General features: G+C 40.4%; 1 long non-coding RNA gene across 1 annotated transcript in view; it reads right to left on the bottom strand.

Annotated features, from left to right (window-relative positions):
* Positions 1-652: 652 nt before the first annotated feature.
* The window catches only part of LOC120581602 (uncharacterized), a 327,878-nt gene continuing 322,162 nt past the window's right edge, over positions 653-6,368 (bottom strand). The window contains exons 14-15 of the long non-coding RNA XR_005647346.1: positions 4,302-4,494; positions 653-955 (exon numbers count right to left, since the gene is read on the bottom strand). This is a non-coding gene — a long non-coding RNA (uncharacterized LOC120581602). The remainder of the gene's footprint in view (positions 956-4,301; positions 4,495-6,368) is intronic.

Genomic DNA, 6,368 nt, shown 5'->3' with positions numbered 1-6,368 from the left:
CTGGTTGCAGCCCTGGCCTGCCAGGCTTGCTCCCACTGCGTCCCCTCTTTATATAACCCAAACAACCACCCAACCTGCTCAGTGTTTACTGAGCACTTACTTACTGCAGCTGTTCAGAGCTGAACACCTAGGTGGGGGTGGGGAGTGATGATTAAGAGGCAGTCTTCATCTTTATCAAGCTCTCAGCCCAAAAGTAAAGCATGTAAGCAACCACAGAACTCCAATACGGGAAGAGGAAGTTAGAAAGCTATAGAAACCAACAGGATTGACATCTGACACAGGAGAAGCTTGAATCACAGGAGGATCCCCAGGGTACTGATGCTCTTGAATGCAAATGAAATCTCTCCTAGTTCTCCCGCCACAACTTGGAAGAAGTGTTCATTTTTCTGAAGCCTCACAGCTCTTCATAGCTCATTATATATTATTTAGACTTATTTGATCCATTCTCTCAGCTGATCAACTCTACGAGCAGAGATCATTCATCTTTGCACCAACCATGGCAGGAGCAGGTCATGAGGCAAACACTGAGCACTAACACGTTTGGCTGGTGGATGGATGGACAGACAGATGAATGGATGTATGAATGGAAGGTCATGAGAGAAACAGATCATATTATACAAAAGTCTCTTGGTTCTCTTTCAGTCACTCCATTTAGGCAGCTACCTAATCCCATGGTTCCCACATGTGGCAGCCCACAAAGTGCACATGGGAAGCTTTAAAACATATATATTCCTGGGATCTGCTTCCTTAGGAGATTCTGATTTAATAGAGACAGGATGGGATCCAGTAATAAATATTTTAACGAGCTCCTCTGAGGATTCTGAAACATCTGGTCCAAGGACTGATGTTTGCAGATTACAAACCTAACTCACCTGAGTGTTGCGATGGCTTCATACTCGCAGGTTTTTCATTGGTGAGATGCTCAGCCTCTCTTTCCATGGATGGCTCAGATAATCTGCAAAAGGAAAATACTCATGTGACTTGGAAAAATCCACAAGAAGCCATAACAATGGTAAAACAATGTATTAAGTACATATTTAATAAGCTTCAGGCATTTTGCTAAGTTCTTTTATTTGGAGTTGCTCATTTAATCCTAACGGCAACCTTAATAACAGTTTTTAAAGCCACTTTACTGAGATATAACTAGCATACAAAAATCTGTACATATTTAACATATACAACTTGATGAGTATGGAGATAAGTATACACCTGTGAAACTGTCACCAGTCTCTGCCATAAACATACCCGTCACCTCCAAAAGTTTTCTCCCTCGTTCTTAATAATAAACTATTATTTTTTGTGATAAAAATACTTAACATATGATCTACCATCTTAGCAAAATTTTAAGTATACAATACAGTATTATTAACTACAGGAACTGCTATGGTCTGAATGTTTGTGTCCCCCACAAAAAAAAAAAAAATCTTATGTTGGAATTCTACGCCTCAAAAGTGATGGTATTAGTAGGTGGGAACTTTGAGGGTGATTAGGTCATACAGGTGGAACCCTCATGAATGGGATTATAAAATAGATACCACAGAGATCTGTAGTCCCTTTCACCATGTGAGGATCACTGAGAAGTCTGCGACCTGGAACGGGGTCCTCATCTGACCATGTTGGCTTCCTGATCAAAAACTTCTAGGCTTCAAAACCATAAGAAATACATTTTTGCTACTTATAAACTACTCAATCTGTGATATTTTGTTATAGTAGCCCAAATGGACTAAGGTAGGCACTATGCTGTGCAGTAGATCTCTAGGGCTTACTCATTTTATACAACTGAAACTATGTGCCCTTTGACTAACACCCTCCCATTCCCCCCTCCCTCAACCCCTGGCAACCAGCATTCTACTCTGCTTCTATGAATCTGACTATTTTAGATTCATCATGTAAGCGGGGTTATGTAGTATTTGTCCTTCTGTGACTGGTTTATTTCACTTGGCTTGATGTCCTCAAGGTTCATTCAAATCGTTACAAATGGCAAAATTCACATCTTTTCATTGCTAAATAATATTCCATTGCATGTACATACCACATTTTTTAAAATCCATTGATGGACATTTAGGTTGCTTCCTCATGGGAGCATGGGTATCTTTTCAAGGTACTGATTTCATTTTGGGGGGGATATACACAGTAGGACTGCAAAATCATATAGTATGTCTATTTTTAATTTTTTGAGGAAACTTCATACTATTTTCCAAATTTGTTGTAAATTGTTTCTGCACCAATTTATATTGCCACCGAGAGTGTACAAGAGCTTCCTTTTCTTCACACCCTCACTAGCTCTCTCGCACGCGTGCGCACACACACCATCCTAACAGGTGTGAGGTGATATCTCATTGGGGTTTCGATTTGCATTTCCCTGATGATTAGTGATGGTGAGCATCTTTCCACGTTGGCCATTTGTATGTCTTCTTTGGAGAAATGCCTATTCAGTTCCTTCGCTCATTTTTAAATTGGATGATCTGTTTTATTGCTATTGAGTTGTATGAGTTCCTTACACATTTTAGATAATAACCCCTTATCCAACATATGGTTTGCCGATATTTTCTTCTATTCTGGAGGCTGCCTTTTCATTTTGCTGATTGTTTTCTTTCCTGTGCAGAAGCTCCTTTTTAACTCCAGTGAAGAAAGAGGTACAAGGAGACTCACTGTATGTGCTAAAGCTGGAATTCAATCCCAGGTCGGTCTGACCTCAGGGTCCTATGATCATCATGCTGTGTAAAGGTAATACCCAGAAGGTCTACACATTTATCCAGACTGCAAATAGAGCAAGCATGGATCAAACTAAAGCAGGATGAACCTCAGCTAGTTACGAAGATCTTGATAAAAGAGAATTTAGGTAAATGAAAAGGGCAACGGGCAGGGAGTTAAGCAATCTGGACTCAAATCCCAGTGTTGTCAACAAGACTAGTAAACACTGATACACATGAGCCAGCCTCTATCCTAAGCGCGTCAGATGTAGTCACTCCTCACAAAAACCCTATGACGGAAGTACCATTATTACCACCATCTTGCGCCTTTAGCTGAGGCATAAAGACATTACACAGCTAGGAGGAGCAGAACTGACTCAAACCCAAGTCTTCTGGCTCCAGAGTCCACACTCTTAGCCACCGTGCTGTACAGTAGTTAATCAAATAAACTTGGGCAATTCCTAGCCTTTCCCTTGGTCTCCACCTCAAATACAAAATGGAGGAGTCGGTTTCAATAATCTTTACAGCTTCTCCCAACTCTCACCTTCTTTTAGTCTAATTTTATTTAAAGGTCATAAAGGAAGAGTATAGATTCTCCTTTTCTTCAAGAATATTTTAAAATTACATTTTTCTTGAGGAAGAATTAGACACAGTCCTGCCAAAAGCCTGGGAGAGAGGGAGATAACCTCACTCGAGTAACAGCTCAAACCATAGGGAATTCCTAAGGACCAAAGGTTGTGACCACCTTCCTTACAGGCTACTATAACAAAAATACCATAGACTGGGTCACTTAAGCAACAAACATTTATTTTTTGGGTTCTGGAAGCTGAGAAGTCTAAGACAAGGCGTAGCAGATTTGGTGTGTAGTGAGTCAGCATCTTGGCTCCTAAATGGTCATCTTCTTGCTGTGACCTCACCTAATAGAAAGGACAAGGGAGCACTCAAGGGCCTCTTCTATATGGGCACTAATCCCATTCAGGAGAGCTCTACCTCATGCCCTAATCACCTCCCAAAGGCCCACACATCCAAATACCATCACGTAGAAGGTGAGGAGTGTAACAAGTGAACTTTGAAGGGGACACAAGCGTTCAGTTCGTTGTGACATGTTATATACCATGACCTTCAAAAGCTCACTGCCCCATTACTAAACATTTGACAGGTCCAAGTCTCCCTTAAAAGTAGAAAATAATATGGAGTGTATAATTCAAAAGGAAAACAGACTTTTCATAGCTCCGCGATTGCTTTGAGAAACACAGTCTGCAACAAGTCACATCAAGCAAACAAGAATTCCGAAAGAGCCCATGTAGTTGGTTTAAATTGTGGTTCTGTCACATATAAGGTGTGTCACACTGCGGAAATGACTTAATTTCTCTAACCCTTGATTTCCTCATCAGTAATACAGGATAATCATAGTACCTTTTTCACTAGGTTGTAATGAGGTTTAAGCAAGATAGTGCAAGTAAGTATAGGCAGAAATACAGTAATAATAATAGAATAAATAAAACTATTTCATGCTTATTATGTGGTGTCAGGTATTGTTTTAAGCAATTTATAGCCTCCTAACCAATAAGAACAAATCTATAACATCTTAAAAAAGTGATCTCCCACCCTCTTCTTGGACTTGCAGTGATGGGTACTCATTAACTTCCAGGATCTCTCTCTAGAATGTCACCTTTGTGGAGGTAGAAATCATCTCTTCTCATTTACTGTGGTGGTCTCAGACTTGGATGTCTTCTCTCAAACAGTTTAAGAATCATATCGATGAGATACATGAAGAATTAACCATTCTGGAGGTTTGTTACTGTTATTAATAAAAACAAAAAACAAAAAAACAAAAACCAGTTAACATTGACCATCTATAATATTAATAATTTAATAATAATAGCTAAATAGGTTGAGCATATATAACATATTACTCTACAGGGATGATCGCATTTAAGCCTCACAACAACCCAATGTGTACTGTTCAATTATTACTTCTGTTTTACAGAAATATACACTGCGGCACCAAAAAGCTAAGTAACCTGCCCAAATCCCCCAACTTCGTACGTAGTAGAGCTGGGATTCCTACCAGGCCATCTGACTCTGGCATTCATGCTCTCACAATGCCATATTGTCTCTGTGGGATGCGACACTAGAAGGACCCCAGCAGTCAGCATCCTTCGCTCTGCAGTAATCTGCTTTTCATCAAAATCTTTTCACTCTATCCAGAGTGAAGTGCACACAGCTAGAACTTTAAGGACCTTAATGTCCTGGCACCCGTCATATATTTTCACTGAGCCTCCCGGATTCCAGCTTAAATAACGAACGATGCCCTGCAGTTTAGGTTCTGCACAAAGCTGCAGATGATGGGGTGCTGGTTAGTGTATCAGCTGAAGGACGATTCATTTTAATGCAAACGCAATGAACTGGAACGACAGCATTTTCTCCAAGAGTCTTAACTAGGTTAGCATGACCTTCGAGAGGGACCAGAATTCTAACAGCCAAATTAGAACAGAAAGTCTTATGGAGATAGCTATGCTAATCAACCACGTTTTACTGGAATGGTTATGTTCAAGACAACAGCCATTCGCCAGTGTCAGCCAGGGCATCATCTAGTCAGGTGACCAGCAAAATATGATGACTCAAAGAGTGCTGGGGAGGCCACATTAAGGCGATGGCACCTGAAAAGTGGTGGCAGAGGTGGGATAGAAGTCCTAGAACCCCAAAGAAAGAAGATTGGTTTTATAGGAACTCTGGCACATATCATGCCTGTTTTGCAGTTTGTGTCACAGTAAAATCCTCTGTTTGGGAGTTAATAGAAGACATGTACCTCTGGAAACTAAAAACAGGACAAAAAAGAGGAAAAAAAAAAATGAAAACGTTTCTGTCCAGATTGAGGATCTCCTCTTGCACCTAATCTTTGTTCTTGACATGCAGACCTTGCATTCTGCTGAAGTGAAGGGGAGATGCCATCTTCTTTGACCTGGGCCAACAAAAAGCTCATCATCTCTTGCATTTGTTTTCTTGTGGAATTTAGAGAATTGGCAGAAGCTGAGCTGGTGAGACACAGAACTTGGTACTGACAAAAACTAAAAAAAACAATCAAACTTGATTCTCTCTAGTCTATCCCACGTGTGTCAGAGTCAACAACCCTCAAAGGGAAGAAGTAAGTGACGATGAACCACAATGCCCGTTGGTATTTACACTGCCATCTGAACCAATTTTTAATGGTTTTCAAAAGATGCCTTGGCACCTCCCCAGAAATACCAAATCATAATCACAAGGGGAAACAAGAAAAACAATCTCTCTTTTTAAGTAAGCTCTCCAGGTGCTTCCACTGCAGGACCAGGTTTGTAAATCATTGCTTTGGACCACAAACTTCCTCACATCGTCACACAGAGGAAAAGCATTGATGCTCTTCTGGGTCCATACTGCCCAGGATTCAGGCTCGAAATGTGGAACCAAGAGCTACGATCCAGATAACGCAGTTGTTATGGGTCCTGACACTGACCCCAAACGACATTAAAATAATTTAATATTCACGTAGCACTCGATCTGTGCCAGGAACTCTTACATATATTATCTTGTCTCAGTCAAAGGTTAATATATTTAGATATGGTACCTTAGTCAGAAATGTTTAACAAGAACATTATATGTAATTGGATCATACAATTTTATTCATACTTCTACCTG

The sequence above is a fragment of the Pteropus medius genome, unplaced genomic scaffold, assembly GCF_902729225.1.
Source record: "Pteropus medius unplaced genomic scaffold, Ma_sr-lr_union100, whole genome shotgun sequence".
NCBI lineage: Eukaryota > Metazoa > Chordata > Mammalia > Chiroptera > Pteropodidae > Pteropus > Pteropus medius.
The sequence above is the reverse complement of the archived record's forward strand: the minus strand, read 5'-3'. Positions and strand labels throughout refer to the sequence as shown.